A 17,387-nucleotide genomic window follows, 5' to 3' on the forward strand; every position below is an offset into this window, starting at 1 on the left:
CATAGCATGCATATGGATCTCAGCCCTTGGTCTGAATTCCTAGCCTTTTGAGCATCTGCTGTGTAAGTCATACTGCTTTTCAGTTTTCACCATTGCCAGCTTAGGATTTGGTTCTTTCAGTTCTGCCAAGCAAATTGCCACTTGTCCATTTGCTTTCCAGTTTCCAAAATTCTGTTGTTGTTATTACCTTTCCTTTTCTCTTTGTCCTTGTTAGTTATGCTTGTATAAAAAGTCAATTATACATATAATTATAGATATTTATATATAATTATTGATCGATATAGATATCTATATAATTATCTCTCTATATAGATCTATATATAGAGAGAGGTGATAGATATAGATAGATAGCTAGATTCTATCTATATATATCTCTTCTGAGCTTTGTTAATCTATAGTGAAATTGGTTGTGTTAAATGTGCCATCAATATACAGAACCAGGCCCAATTTCTATATGGGTCCAGGCATGTGGCCAGTGTTTATTTTTATGAATGTTTCATTCTGAAGATTCAGTAATTATGTTAAGTTCTGTTGCCAAAATTGTCTTTTAGCACTCTGATTTATTTTTAGCAAAGGACAGATACATTGACAAGTCGAATATTAAAAAATACTCCCCAAGATGTTATCTTTTTAGTATTAAGGCCTTAAATGGATATACTTGATTTCAAAGAAGTTGATTTTAATTTAAGAAAGGGGTTGCTATTTTTTATAAACAGTCTCACAATGATAAATGTTTTATCCTGTCAGCTATTGGTGTTAGACCAGTGTTGGCTGTGTCTAGAATTTAATCTCCTGTAGAAAATGATATAAAAAGCAGATATGCTGAATATTCTATAGTAATCTTTTTATTTTAACATCAAAATTTATTAATATTTATTGAACTCTGTAGTTCTTGGCCTCTAAGTCATATCCCAGTAGTATTTAAAGAGACTTCGTCACTATTTCAGGGTCCTTGGAGACCATTTAAGGCACAGCAAGTGCTAGAATTATTTTTAGAAATATGACTAACTCAAATCTACCACTAGACAAAAATGTCAGTGTTTCCTGGCTTGGTGATGAGTCTTCAAAAAGACCTTTGCATTTCTTACTTAGTTAAGTGGCTCAAGGAATGAGTCTTTCCTTACTTCAGGGTCTGGTAGTCAGAACACTCTGACTCTACAGATGCATTTCTTGAGCTATAGGTCACCCACCCTGTTTGATCTTGGATTCTGCACCGAGAGCAGCAGAGTTTTCATTCATGCCTTAAGCAATGCAAGCTGGAAGCAAGAAGCAAGAAGGAAAAAATTAAAGTGGAAGACAGTTTAGCACTGGGGATGCTGAGAATAAATTTATTTTGATAATTTATTTTGCCAGTATTTTTCTGTTGATACTTCTTGGGTAAAATTTAAATTAATGTTGCTATATTGATTATGCTGTATATTTGGGACACTGTAGTAACAATGGAAGGGCTGACTGCTTAGAGCCAAGAGAAGGATACAAATGTCTGTGTGCCTGACAGGTTTCAGGCTAAAAGTCAACGTAAGAGTGACTAAGAAATAAGGAAAACTTGCTAATAGGATCTAGGAGTTTACGTTAAAAGGAGTAGGTCTGAAACGTTAGACTATTAATTTATTAGAGCTGAGGTATGGCTTAGAACTTTGCATTTCTCATAGATCTCTTAGATGATTCTTAGGGAGGTTGTTTATAATGTTAAGGGTCATTTCTAAGACCCCTTATAGACCTTTATAATTCTGTTGACATCCTTGACTTTCAGTTAAAATGCAAATATCACTCATATATTTTAAATACACATTGCTTATATTTTGGAAAGATTTTCATGATTTTCCCTTTTGAAGCACTTCAGCTACCTAACTCATTTAAGTTATGAATTAGCTCTAATTTCTCTGCAATCATCATACATACTTGAGAATTACTGAGAAGTTAAAATAACACAAACCTACAGATTGTTTTTATCTGGAATAATTTTCTGATGAATATTAAATTTAATAAGTAATGAATTGGCATAATATGTTTTACGTATATCCAATAAAACTTTTATTAATTTCAACTTTTAGGTTTTAATACTTTGAAGCCAGTAATTCGCTCTTACCTATGCCCAGATCTGTAAAGCTCATAGGTCTAACACAATGTGTCTATAATACCTGTAGTATAAAACAAGTGAGATGCTGATGGTGCTCTAGAGTTTGATCTTGGGGTAGGCACTGAGACATTACTGGATGAGTCCAAGGCACAGAGAGCTTTGATCAAAAGAGCATGAAGAGACACTGATTTGGATGTTAGAATCACTAACTAAAGAGGGAGACTAAAACAGACGTAATAATGACCTTCAGTTATCTGAAGTCTAGTGGATGAACAAAAAGAATTTTTATGATCCATAGGCTGGACTTAATAGATGTAATTTATAGGAAGGTGAATTTTGGTTCGTATCAAGGAGAATTTTCTCATTCTTAGAGAGTCAGTGTTGGAATGAGTGGATTTATGAGACAAAAAACCCTTTTTACTTGTTTAGGCTGCATGCCCATCTGCAAGAATATTGTAAATTTTTGGTAGATAGCTGTTTTAGATGATGTAAAAGTATCTCAAATTCAGATTCTATGAGAGAAGCTTTAAAAATACATCATTAGTAGGTTGAGAATGGATTGCTTTTGAGTATAATCCCTGAGAAGTTTACTTTGAGGTGTATCTACAATTAATATTAAATATGTCAGCAGATTTAAGGGGATACTTAATCTCTAGGTGAATTTATTTCAGCAGCTTTTAAATAATTTATTTTTCATTAGAGGTTTGCTAAGATAGATGTTTTAGTCCATCTTCTGCTGCTATAACAGAATACCTTGGACTTGGGTAATTTATATTATAAACAGTAGACGTTTATTTAGTTCGTGGTTTTGGAGGCTGGAAAACCCAAGCACATGGCACCAGCACCGGCATCTGAGAAGGGCCTTTGTGCTGTGCCACTCCACGGCTAAAGGTGGAAGGGCAAGTGAGCATGTGAGGCAGAGAGTAGAAATCCAGCTGGACACATCCTTTTCATCAGGAACCCATTCCTATGTTGACTAACCTGTTCTCACTATAATAGCATTAATTAATTATGGTCCTCTTGCAAGTTCTGCCTCTCAGCACTGTTAAAATGGCAATTAAATTCCAACATCAATTTGGAGGAGACATTCAAACCATAGCAGGAGGTAAGAGGCTGCTAAAGCAAAAGAGTCAACATTTTTTTGGTGAGAATTGAAGAAGCAGAAAAATTGCACAAAGGGTTGCAGAGGAGGCCAAACATAGCAGTACCTTGAATAAAAGACTTCATCTTTGGAGACACAGAATCTTGTTTTTGCTCTTTAAATCATAATACAATAGTCCACCTTTATTCATGGGGGATACCTTCTGAGACCCCCAGTGGATGCCTAAAACTGAGGATGGTACTGAACACAATCGCTATCAATTGAAACACATTTCTGTTCATGTTTTCCACCTACAAATTTAATGCCTTTCCATCTTTATCTTTTTTTGAGAGAAAGAGGAGGGGCCTCACTTTGTTTGTTTGTCTGTCACTCAGGCTGGAGTGCAGTGGTGTGATTATTGCTCACCACAGCCTTGAACTCCTGGGTTCAAGGGATCCTCTCACTTTAGCCTTCTGAGTAGCTGGAATTACAGGCATGTGTCACTGCACCTGGTGCCTTTCCATCATACCTAAGCACTTATCACACACTGTGGCTATAGCTTTTGCCGTCTTAGAAGTGACAGCAAAACTAGTACAAATTGATTTCCCTTTCTCACTATTTCACAGATAGATTTGTTCTTACTGTTAATCTTAGCAAACTCAGCATACAATTTTTCTTTTCCTTAGCAAGTTGAGAACGTTCATCTTTTCATTTAAAGGAAGCACTTTTTGGGTTTTTTTTTTTTGGCATATTCAAATTGGCAGCATCACTACTTCTGCACTTTGGGGTCATTGTGAAGTAAAATAAAGGCTACTTGAACACAAGCACTGAACTATTACTACAGTCAATCTCTTAACTGAAATAACTACTAAGTAACTAAAAGGCAGATAGCATCTACAGCCTGAATATGCTGGACAAAAGGGAGGATTTTAATCGCAGGCAGAATGGAGCAGGATGGTGTGAGATTTCATCATGTTACTCAGAAGAGAATGTAATTTAAAACTTACAGTTTGCTTATTTCTGGACTTTTTCATCTAATATTTTGAAATGCAGTTGACTGTGGGTAACTGAAAACTTGGAAAGCAAAACTGCAGATACAGGGGCACCATACCTGTTTATTTCTTTATAATATTTCTTCCTAATTAGAAAGGAAAGTTCACAAGATGAAAATGTTTTTCGGGGCATGTTGATAGGTCTGTTTCTGTCTTCTGGTTAGCTCCAAGTGGGGGACACATCTTTGTCTCAGCTTTAGAAACCTTTGCACCAATTTAAAGGCAAAAGGAAGAATTTCACTCAATATCATGTTATATTGATAATAATGTTCCCACAATAAACAACAACCCTAACACATATCATTTTAGTACAATCATATTAGCAACAACATAAAAATGATCCATGATGTTACAATTTCTGGTGCTTATTAGAAAATATAAGCTAAAAGCCACTTGCAATGGCTATATAGAGCCATTTGTCTGGAAGGGGGAAAAACAGCTAAGAATTCAGTACTCAACTGCTTATTATGAAAGGCATGCTATGGACTGAATGTTTGTGTCCCCCCCAAATTTATATGTTGAAGTCTGGATCTCCAAGGTTAATGGTATTTGGAGGCAGGACATTTAGAAGTTAATTAGGTCATGATGCTGGGGCCCTCCTAAATGGTATTACTGTCACTATAAGTCTAGGAAGAGACCAGAGCTTTCTACTGTCTGCCATGTGAGGATACAACAAACAGCTGGTCATCTGTAAACCAGAGAGTGAGCCCTCACCAGACGTTGGATTTGCCAGCACCTTGATATTGAACTTGGAATCCTCTGGGACTGTGGAGAAACAAGTATTAGTATTTTTTTTTTTTTTTTTTTGAGACGGAGTCTCGCTGTCGCCCGGGCTGGAGTGCAGTGGCACCATCTCGGCTCACTGCAAGCTCTGCCTCCCGGGTTCATGCCATTTTCCTGCCTCAGCCTCCCGAGTAGCTGGGACTACAGGCGCCCCCCACCGTGCCCAGTTAATTTTTTGTATTTTTAGTAGAGATGGGGTTTCACCGTGGTCTCGATCTCCTGACCTCGTGATCCACCTGCCTCGGCCTCCCAAAGTGCTGGGATTACAGGCGTGAGCCACCGCGCCCGGCAAGTATTTGTATTTTAAATCACCTAATCTATGGTATTCTGTTATAGCAGCACAGACTCCCTAAGATAGGCATCTTGTTTAAAGTATCTTTTACCCTTCTCCAGAGCTTGGCCTCTAGGAGTTCTAGGATCTTGAATCTAAAGACTTGTAACTTCAAACTATTATTTTTATATGCATTTATTTTATCCTGATAGAAAACATGAGGTTTCCAGATCAGAGAAAAGACCAAGTATTTACTTATAGAACATCATGCAGGAATTCCCCAGGCCCCAATCCTCCATGGGGCAGCATGGTGAAGACAGGTGTCATCTGAATTTTGGAGCTTACATAGCAGGTACTTGCACAGCTGCCACTCCTGTCATTCAGAGAGGGAAAGAGAATGAGAAAGAGAGAGTTAACACTTTTATTTCTTGGCATGTAAACAAACCCTCTCTATAAAAAAAGCCAGGTCCCTTGGCCTACTAGCCTCTTAAATGTAAACAAATGACTAAATGACTCCAGGAGAAATAAGCCAGCGAGTCTTTCCAGAGATGTACTTTAATTTCCAAGATTTACCTTTATCTTCCAAGACTTGTTTGCCATTCAGCAACCCAGGCTACTAGTACTCTCTTGTTTAGCAAGCCCTAGCCATACAGTAACAGAAAAATAATAGTTGCTTCTTGACACTAACGAGCTTATAGTGCAACTTAAATATCACAGGTGGTTCACGATTGAGTATAATCAAAACATTAAAATGAATCTTTTGTTCCATTAAGAAGACTTTGCATGTAAAGAAAGTTTTGCTGCAGATGCTGAGAAATTCTACTGTTGCAAATCTACTATATTTTTCTAGGAAGCTCATGCTCCTACCCTCTGCAATGACAATTTCATCCTTCTCTCTCTCTCTCTCCTAAGACTTTCCATCTAGCTCCACCCACCATTTTATCTAGTGACCTTATCTCATATATCTCTAATGAAAATTCAAGCCATTAGTGTACATCCTCATCCTGCCTGGAAATCCTGCCATTTCCAAATAAACTCATATATTTTCCCTTTCACCCATCTCTCCTTTTTCTGCTACTGCAGCTAATTCACTACATATTCTCTGAATCCCTCTCACTTTGATTATCCTAAGGACATTCCTTCTTCGGGAATCTTCTCTTTTTGGCATATTCAACTTTTTTCTCTCTAATACTTCATTTCAATCACACACCATTCATCATTGATATTATATCCCCCTTCAATTACCATTACTCTTTGTTTAACTTCTCAGAAATGTTAGCTATACATTCTATTTCCATACCCATATCTCTTTTTCTTTTCTTTTTTGAGACGGAGTCTTGCTCTGTCACCCAGGCTGGAGTGCAGTGGCGCGATCTTGGCTCACTGCAAGCTCCGCCTCCCGGGTTCACGCCATTCTCCTGCCTCAGCCTCTCCGAGTAGCTGGGACTACAGGCGCCCGCCACCACGCCCGGCTAATTTTTTGTATTTTTAGTAGAGATGGGGTTTCACCGTGGTCTCGATCTCCTGACCTCGTGATCCGCCCACCTTGGCCTCCCAAAGTGCTGGGATTACAAGCGTGAGCCACTGCGCCCGGCCCATATCTCTTTTTCAAATCCTTCAAGTCATTCCATTCTTGCTTATCTTCATAAACAGCAAATGTTTCTTCCAAAGTCACTGGACACTTTCATTTTCCAAATGAAAGTTCTTGTTCTGTATGATCTACCAGTAGCTCTCATCGAAGTTAATGTTTCCATCTTTGAACCATCTCCTATGTGTCCAGTGACCTTATTGGATATCACTTATCTGTTGTCTTTCCTTATCTCCTCCTACCAGACTTTAAAACTGGACTTCTATAAAACTTGGTACAGAACCACATTCTCTTGCTCTTCCTATCTCCAGACAATTTTATTAATTGTCAGGGCTTTAGATATCATTTGTATTTTGACAAATTATCTTCATTGAAGGTATCTCCTTGATGCTGTGTATCTTCACTTTGATATTTTATATTCACTTGAAATGTTTCCTGTTTCATCTTTATGTGGGTATTTTATAAATGCCTTCCCTCCCATCCCTGCCAACTGTTCCTCCTCCAATCTTCTCCAACACAGAAAATAATCCACCCAGCTGCTCAAGTAAGAATCCTGAGCATACCTCAAGTCATGATTATTTAATCTGAGTTTCTCCTAAGGATTTATTGTATATGCATGAAAGACAATAAATAATGTGCTTAGAACAATTTCCAAGCAATTATGGCTGCATGTCGAATACAGAATAAAATGACAAATGTCATACTTCAATGGTCATTGTCACTATTAACACCTTAACACCTTTTTGCTTTTATCCAGAGCTGCATCCACTAAAATAAGTTAATATTCTACCTTTACAGACCCCTTTGGTAGAAAAAGCAGGTTCACAAGCCTATCTGGGGCTTACCCATAAAATGACTTCTCTAAAATATCACTAACCAAAGGTATTATGCTTTCCTGACAGTTAGGATTCAGAATGGTAAGATTTTCCTTACCTTGAAAATAAACACATGCCAGAGAGTGCAATGGCAAACAAGTCCAAAGTCAGGACTTTGATATTATATCCCCTTTGTACAATATATATATTATATATATTATAAATATATAAATTATATATTTACAAAATCTTTTCATTAACCCATTGAGAAGAACCATATATTATTTATTATAGATAACAAAAAACATCTCAGGGGTTCATCGGTGTTGGAACACCAGTGTATTTTTTTTTTTTACCCTAGACAATATGTTGCCTCTGAATTATTTTGAAGACCAGGCTGTTTATTTACACCAAGAAAATTGGGACATTTTAACTATAACAGAACTTGGCAAAAATTTTGAAATAATACATGAGATTGGACTTAAACAGTACTTACGGTAATAATTTTAATTTTTAAATTCTATTTCAGTAGTGAAGAGAGTCTGTTAACTTTTTAAAATAATGCCTATGTTAACAAATAAGAGTTTCAGTGCTTATATCTTACAGTGCAAAGTGTAAAATGACTTCTCCCCTCCTATTTAATTTTTGAAGAACTTCTGGTTTTTAAAAAGAGAATTTAAAAAATCAAAATTGTGGACATAAGTAATATGTGACTTCTCAGTAGTCAGTCCATTCAAATCCATCTAGAGTTGTAACAAGGATTTCAGTTTAGTAAACATTTATTGAGCACCTCCTATTAACTAGCACTGAAAAAGGTAACCTCACAATGTCAGTGTTAATAGCATGCATGATACGGCCCACCTGCTGGCTTTCTTGGCAGGCATTGCTAATTTTTAACTAGAGTCCTCACAATTCAGCTGCAGGTTTTTGGTTTTGTTTTGCTTTCCCTAGTCAGTTTCAATACAGGTCACTTTCATGCCAGACACATTATATTTACCATTTTAGTGTTAGCAGTAGCAAGATCTGTGAAGAATCTGAGATTTTATCTTACCTGAAAACTAATAGATTATCCTGTTAGCAGTTAATGGATGTGAGACATGAGACTCCTGGGTCAGAAACAAGGACTTTATTTCTCATGGCATAGCAAGTAGGATGAACTTCAGCATATTTTATATTGGTTCCCTGAGACCGAATCCCCACAAGGCATTGTGAGGTATCCCCACGAGGTATACCCCACAAGGTATCATAGGGCCAGATGATACCTATACATGTGGTTGGTTGTGTTAGAACAGAAGAACCCTGAGTTTAGGGAACCCAAAACTTTTATAATGAGAAACAACCATGCCTGCCCTTTGCTTCAGATGGAGACACTATTTCTATCTTTCAAGGTTGTTTCTACATAAAAATTCTTGAAAAGATACTCTGTAACAGGGTCAGTCTGTACCTCTCCTTGTAAGACAAGTAGAAGCCCAGAATACTCAGGCAGAATTATCCCCCAACAAGCAGATAGAACATTTTACCTCTTTAAATGAGACAGGAATAATATAGGGTGGTCACAGGAGAATAAAAACTTCCAAGTGGCAGTTTCACGTAACTAGACACTACAGGCTGATAATACCCTGAAAAGCAGGGTGTGGACCAAACTGGCTAAGACTGACTGGACCCAACATGGTGCTAGATTTGACTTAGGTTTCACCTAGGACCTCAGTATATGTTCATTAACATACTAAATCACATACCCAACAGCGCCATGACAGTTCTGAGAATACCTATAGTTAGTGTTAAAATGAGTGGCACTACAGTTCTGAGAAATCTCCATCTTTTCCCAGGAATCTTCATGAATATCCTACCCCTTGGTTAAAGAAACCCATAAAGGTAGCAGCTTCAAACCCTTCTGTGAGTGACTCTCTCCTGCATATGCCTGCACTCCCTTTCTTGAGTGTGTACTTTTTGCTTTGCACTAAATCTCTGTACTTTCACCCTTTTCTAACTCATCTTTGAATTCCTTTTCACCATAGTATCAAGAGCCTGGACACCATCTGGGGGTCAAGATCCCAGAAGCATCTGGGGACCTTCCCCAGCTCACCAGTATCCAGTGTGAAGGCTAATCTCAGGATTTAATCCTCAACATATATCACTCATTCTTCAGAAATAAGTAAGGTGATTGAAATTGTTTCACCTTAGCAGATGAATTAATCAAGTCATTTCTGCATACAACTAAGAACCAATCTAAGCAACTAATTTAAGCTGAACTGATCAAAGTTAATAATCTTTAGTTTTCTGTTGGTATACAGGTACTGTATATCTAGATTAGGGTCAGGTATCTTTATGGTATTAAAGAAATTAATCAGTATAAAGATCATTTTAACAGCTTCATTTATTCTCTGTGCTGACCAGTCCTGCTATTATAGATATCAGTTTTGTTCCCTTCAGATATTTATTTGCTCTCTGCAGATTATTTCTCTTTAGACATTATATTTATTTAGTATTTTAAAAATATTTTTATAGATATTTTCCAATATACACAAAAGTAGAGAGAAGAGTGTAATGAACCATATGTGTACATCACCCAGGTTAGTTAATTATTAACTCATGGCCAATCTCATTTTTCTCTCTTTCTCTACTACTCACTTCCCTTGGACTACTTTAAGAAATCTCAGACATTGTATCAATGTATTTGGGTGAATTATTTTCAAGATAAGGCATTTCTGCTCTTCCCCTCTTTTTTGCCTATTCATTCTGATAAGTTTATTCTTGTGTGTGTGCCTATTTGGAAATTTGCTTACACAAATTGTATATTTGAATCTTGTTTGAGTCCTTGACATGCAGGTATACTATGCTGTATTTCTGTTTTGTTTTTATTCTTTAGCAGTAGTTTCTTTATTTTTATCTATGAAAATCTAAGTCTCAAGATGATCAAATTTGGGCACCAAGGGAAGAACTTCTGTGGCTTGATTTCTTCCTTTTTCTTTCTTTCTTTTTTTTTTTTGATAAAGTCAAATCCTCTTTTGGGTTAATTTCCTTTTAACCAATCAAAAATGTTCATATGCCTTCTTCATATATTCACTCATAAGATATGTGGCTATGAAATTACTTTAGATTTGCTAGAACAACTTGTATATGTACAAATTCCTATATACTCCTCTAACTAATCATTTCATCCAAGTTATGAATCATTCTTCTTGTTTTCCTGCAAGCCTTTCCAGTTTATCTACAGCTTTACAAATGAGTTGCCAGAAGATGAAAGCAGAGCTTAGGCTCCAAAATAGAGCTGGCCCCATACTCTATAGAGACCCAAGTTTATATGCGGAGAAAGAAAATTGGTTGCTAGTGGAGCTTCCAATTTGGTAGAACTCTCCAAATTCATATCTCAAACATACAAAGTAGGGTTTCCTTTAAATTTGATAGGATTCTCTTAGGAGACAATGATTCATCTATTACTATTTAGGTGCTAATTCTTAACATATATACATTACCTTAAATTTATGGTTCAGATACTCTAGCTTCATAATGGATAAGGTAACTGTACTGTGGATAGGATGAATAGGAGATGGTGAAGCAAAAAGGAAAGCATCTTTATTTAGGGCTGAGGTTGTTGATGGTATCAATCGCCGTAAAGTAAATAAAACTGTGTAAAATTAATCTCTCACAGATTGGAACTGCTAAACAAGAGAAAAGAACCAAGGAAGCCTGAAAGGTAAAAATGAGTGTTTGTCAAAGCTGGGAGCTCAGGATACAAGTCTGGAGTAGTGACAATTCCATGGTGCCTGCCTTAGGGAAGCAGATAAATTTTAGGGAAAGAAGAAAGTCATGGCTACGGCAGCCTTGCACAGCGGCACTGATGTGTGGCCATCACAAGATCAAAAACAAAACAAAAATGTTGGTGGCCTTACTTTGTTAGTGTTTTTAAAAATCCCCTGGTGTTGTTTGGTTGGTTTTATAAACAGCTGCTCTGGATGCTGCAATTCTTTTTCTTGTGAAGCATAGCGAGAACATTAACAAATTTATTTTATTTTAGATTAGAAGTATATGTGCAGCCTTCTTACACGGATGCATTGTTTAATGGTGGGGTTTGGGATTCCAGTATACCCATTGCCCAAATAGTAAACATTGTATCCAACAGGTAATTATTCAACCCTCACCTCCCTCTCAACCTCCCCTCTTTAGAGTCCCCAGTGTCTGTTTTTTTTCCATCTTTATGTTCATATGTACCCATTGTTTAGCTCCTACTTATATCAATAACTTTAATGGCACGCTCTAGTCACTGAGCAAAATATATTTTTTTAAGTTTTCAAAGTATTTTCATATGTACAACTGTTAAGTCCCTAGAAAGAAACTCCAATAAAAATTATTTTACATTTACAAAACAGTGGCACTTTAGAGTATGACTTAATTTCCTCCTCTTATGTCATTTTAGTTAGGAATTTTAAGAAAATGGCTTTACTTGTCCATACCAATATCTTTGGTAACATGTTATCTATAGCACACCTGTTGTGCATGATTCATGTGTTAATTATACTTATTTTTTTTCCTAGCTCACCACAGAAAACATTCCTGGGATGAACATTTTTCATGAAAATCGATTAGCATTTTAAAATCTCATGTGTCACATTTTTATCTTTTATTCCTTCTCCCAGAAAAACACAACAAGATCTTTAAACAGAATATTAAAAGCTTCCTTTTTAGAGAACATCAGCAGTATTTCTCCAATAGCTTATAATAATACTAAGTAGGAAAGAACAGTGCACTGAATCACAGTCTTGCACTGTTATACAATCACTTAAGGTCAGTTACATAAGGAAATAGATAAACAAAGCAAAAGGAAACTTGTATCACATTTGTGAAAAATGCCATGCTACGTAGAATGGAACTGGCACTCAGTTAACAGTTGGCTTTATTTGGGGTCTTATTGATGACCCATCGGCCTTGCAGGCTATTCATGAAGTAAGCTCTTTTAGGTTACTTATGCCTTACGATTACAGAGCAAATAAGAGAAGAAATTCATTTGTAGTAATTAAATATGATCTTACTAATTTCTTAAAGGCTTTACTAGGTCTCAAGATCTTGAAATGTCTGACTTTTAAAAAATAAAAGTGAAAATCCAAGATGTGAAAGAATACATTTTAAAAAATAACAATTTATTAATTTTTTTCAATTTTATTTTAGATTTGGGGTACATGCACAGGTTTGTTACCTGGCATATTGCATGATGCTGAGATTTGGGATATGAACGAGAGGATCAGTTTTGATAGCTCCCTCTCTACTGACATTTTATGAGCAGGGAGCTAGTGAGGAAGAATAGAGACATCACTAAATTTGGACTTAGGAAATATGATCTTGGGTCCCAGGCTTTTCTTATTAATTCTGTGATTTTGGACAAGCCACTACTTAACCTCTTTGGGCCTCAGTTTCTCTTTATAAAATGTAGACAGTATTCCCTGTCCATGTCAAAGGGCTGTTAAGCAAGCAAAATGAGACAATACATGTTAAAGTGCTTTATAAAAGAGTGTTACACAAATATAAAATGTTTCCATTCTTGAGTTTCTTCCTAATAAGGCACATACAGAATATATTCTGGAGGAATAGGGTTTGGGTAGTCAAGAATTTGGACATAATCTTTTGTAAGTCCTGCTCTTGATCGTGATCCTCTCAGTTGCTAAAGGAATTAAGTTAGACTCTTACAGAGGTGTAGTTTTCTCAACGACTTACGTACAGTTCTCAAGAGATCATAACAATTGTTCATCTCTTCAACAATCTGAAAGAAAAAGCTATGACCCTTTGTTTTCTAAGGGCCAAATATAGGCCATGTCACAGTTAGATTTCATTTAACTGTCAAGAACACCCAGTTTCACACACAATTCAAAGAGAATCTCGAAAGATGCATAATGAACTGTTTGTTGGAGGGAATATTTAACCTTATACTGATTGTATTTAAATCACACATTTTGTTTAGAATTCAAGAGGGTATCATTGGGGTAGTGAGAATTGAGGAGAACAGGAGATTCTTTAATTGCTGCAATTCTTTATTAACCTCCTTTCCAGGGTTGTGCAGATGGATTCAATGTAGAGCTCAAAAGCAAAACCTTTATAAGGCATATAAACTGAATTACTTTTGCACCAACCTAAAAGTTTATGTCCATTTTCAGAAGGGCAAGAGGGGAGCTTTAAGAGGCTAAATGACATATTAATTTATTGCACTGAAAAGTGGGATCTTGGCTGCTTATCTTAAAGCTGTATCTGACAAATATAAAATAGAGATACAAGACAGTTAGAGGAATGGTAGCAAAAAAGTTCCCCCACTTAGTAATGACCAGCTAAATATTCATGTAGCAAACATTTGGCCTGAATTATGCTGATAATTGCATCAGTCCTCTATTTGACTTTGCATGTATAAACAAAGACTGGTAAATCTAATCTAGACATCGGAACCATGTTGCTGAGCATACAGCTATTTATGTGCTTTAAGGCACTGAACTAAACATCCCATTAAGTCTTTGACGGTTTAAAGAATGGAACCACTCTTGATTTGGTTTACTTTCATCCTTAACTTTCCATGCAAACAGTACTCAAAAGAGCAAACAGCAGACTGATTGTTGATCTCAGTCTGTGTTCTAATTCTAGTTGCAAATTTGCATCAACAGTTTCACATTACTGAGTTAATCATTTTCGCCTTTTGTCAGGTCAAAATTTTAATACTGGTGTTTCCTGGAGTGGCACATAAGTAATTCAATAAACACAAACTAATACAGATACAGAGGATCAGTGCCATGTCTCTGGTTCCACCAAAAGTTGAATTTCCCAATAAAGAGCTCATGATTAGGCTGTGACTAAATGAATGAGCTTTGTAAAAGAGTACAGATCTCAACAAATGTGGAGGCTGCATTCAGTTACATTTGTGAATGTTAGGAAACTGTCAACTGCCTTTGGAGTCCAAGGAGAGAGCCAGCAGCCACCCTTCTTACCACCCTGGGCTTTTCGTGAGAGCGGTACTGCAATATCATCCTGGCTTAGGGGAATTGGTGTGCAATAAGCAAGAGGCAGGACTTGGGAGTCAGGGAGGTTTGAATCCTCATATTGCTATTTACTACAAATGATGTAACTCTTTGGAGCCTCACTTTACTGTGTGAAATGGAAATATGAGTTTTATGAGAAGTAAGTGAGTGAACATAGGTAAAGTGCCTAGAACGATGCCTGGCCCAGAAATGGCATTCAGTACACACTGCTTCCCTTCTCTTCTGACAGGTTCCTGGAGACAAAGGAAAAGGGATATCTGGTGAGGCAGCAGAGGTCTAGTTCATCCACTTAGAGATCATAGAGTCCTCCAGGTCACAGGACTGGATGCTGAGATCTGGGTTTGGGTCCTCCATGTGGGTTCATCTAACCCTCTTCCTCTACTGCCCGTTTCAGTTCACAACTAGGTATCAGGTGACACCAGGACCTGTCAGAAGTGCAGGTGTCCATTCAGGTGCCTTAAGGACATTTTTCACAGTCTTGTGTCTCCTGGAGAAGGATCCTTCATTATTTGTGTCCAAAGAATACTGCACCTCAAAGGAAATTAAAAAAAAATGTCTGAAGTTGTTCTTTTAATAGATGGTGTAAGAAGTGGGATTTATTTACAGGATCTATCTATTTCCTTAAAGTTTCAGTTTGATCATGGCACATTTAGCATGAGCGATTCCATTTTTGTCTGGCCTAGTCTGTTGCAGTCTGGTACATGAGCTTTGTCCAAAACAATGGCCTCTCATAATTGTGTTAACAATTGGCAGGGCTCTCCTATCTTAGCTGATACCTGGCCTGAGGATAATACTCTGTAATCCTTAAAACTTGGAAAATCTTAAGGGCTTGGCTGAGTTCTCACTTTTTGTCTCCCCACCACGTGGGAGCTGATCTCCTGGGCCTTCACTTCTCTGTGGTCTAGGGGAAGACTGGGAGTATAATTTGTTGCCTTATAATTTTGGGCCCAAAGGGTATACTTCTTAAGGGACTTTGGGAATGATGATGACTGACACATTGACTGAGCTCATATTTCAGGTAAAGTTATATTCTCCATTTCAGAGAGTGATCTTGTTTTCACAAAGATGAATGCTGCAAACATATAATCAGCCTAACACTGAAACAGTAAAGTAACAGAGGTTATTTCTGTCTCAGCAAAATATCATGTGAATAGATGCCCAAACTAGAATGGTATATTTGGAGGATAGCAATAGCTGAGTGTGGCTGAAGTCCAGGGTGGTGTGGAAGAAAATTAAATGTAAAAGTAAGTTGTGATTATAAAATAAAGAATCTTAAAGATGACGATGGAACTCCAACAACTCCAGCCATGGGCTCAGGGACAGAACTCTGATCTCCCTGGGCCTCAGCCCCTAGGGGGAGGGGTGGCTGTAGTCTCTGAGGACCAATAAGAGGTGAAGCCAGCTGGACTTCTGGGTCAGGTGGGGACTTGGAGAACTTTTCTGTCTTACAAGAGGATTGTAAAATGCACCAGTCAGCACTCAGTAGCTAGGATTGTAAAATGCACCAATCAGCACTCTGTGGCTAGCTAGAGGTTTGTAAAATGCACCAATTAGTGTTCTGTAAAAATGCACCAATCAGCACTCTGTGACTAGCTAGAGGTTTGTAAAATGGACCAATCAGCACTCTGTAAAATGGACCAATCAGCAGGACATGGGCGGGAACAAACAAGGGAATAAAAGTTGGCCTCCCCAGCCAGCAGCGGCAACCTGCTCGGGTCCCCTTCCATGCCGTGGAAGCTTTGTTCTTTTGCTTTTCACAAGAAATCTTGCTGCTGCTCACTCTTTGGGTCCATGCCACCTTTGAGAGCTGTAACACTCACCGCAAAGGTCTGTGGCTTCATTCTTGAAGTCAGCAAGACCACGAACCCAACAGAAGGAAGAAACTCCGGACACATCTGAAGGAACAAACTCTGGACACACCACCTTTAAGAACTGTAACACTCACTGCGATGGTTCGCAGCTTCATTCTTGAAGTGAGCGAGACCATGAACCTACCAGAAGGAACAAACTCCGGACACACCAGCAGACTTAGTCTTCCCTCCTAGTTCTGAGGAATCCAGGCATCCCAGGCCAGTGGGATTCCCCCCCAGTGAAGCACACCTCCTCCATCAAGGGACAGCCAAAATGTTTATTAAATGGGTCATGCTCCCTGTGCCACCCAAGTGAGACCCTCCAACAGGGGCTGTCAGACACTCTAAACAGGAGCATTCCTACAGGCATCCGGTCGGTGCCCCTCAAGGTCAGAGATCCAAGAAGAAGGAGCACGCACTCATCTTTGCTGTTCTCCAACCTCCTTGAGTGACATCTCCAGGTGCAGGAGTGAATCAGATGAATAGGGCCTGAAGTGAACCCCAGAAAACCAGAGCAGCCCTACAGAAGAGGGAACTGATAATTGAAAGAAAAACAAACAGAAAGCAACAACAACAGCATCAACAAAAAAGTCCCCACAAAAACCTCATCCCAGGGTCAGTAGCCTCAAAGATCAAAACTAGACAAACTCATGAAAATAAGAAAGAATCAATGAAAAAATGCTGAAAATCCAAAAGGCCAGAGTGCCTCTTCTCCTCCAAACGATTGCAACACCTCTCTAGCAAGGGCATAGAGCTGCACAGAAGATGAGATGGACAAATTGACAGAAGTAGGCTTCAGAAGATGGGTAATAACAAACTCCACTGAGCTAAAGGAGCATGTTCTAACCCAATGC

The sequence above is a fragment of the Hylobates moloch genome, unplaced genomic scaffold, assembly GCF_009828535.3.
Source record: "Hylobates moloch isolate HMO894 unplaced genomic scaffold, HMol_V3 SCAFFOLD_4, whole genome shotgun sequence".
Classification (NCBI taxonomy): domain Eukaryota; kingdom Metazoa; phylum Chordata; class Mammalia; order Primates; family Hylobatidae; genus Hylobates; species Hylobates moloch.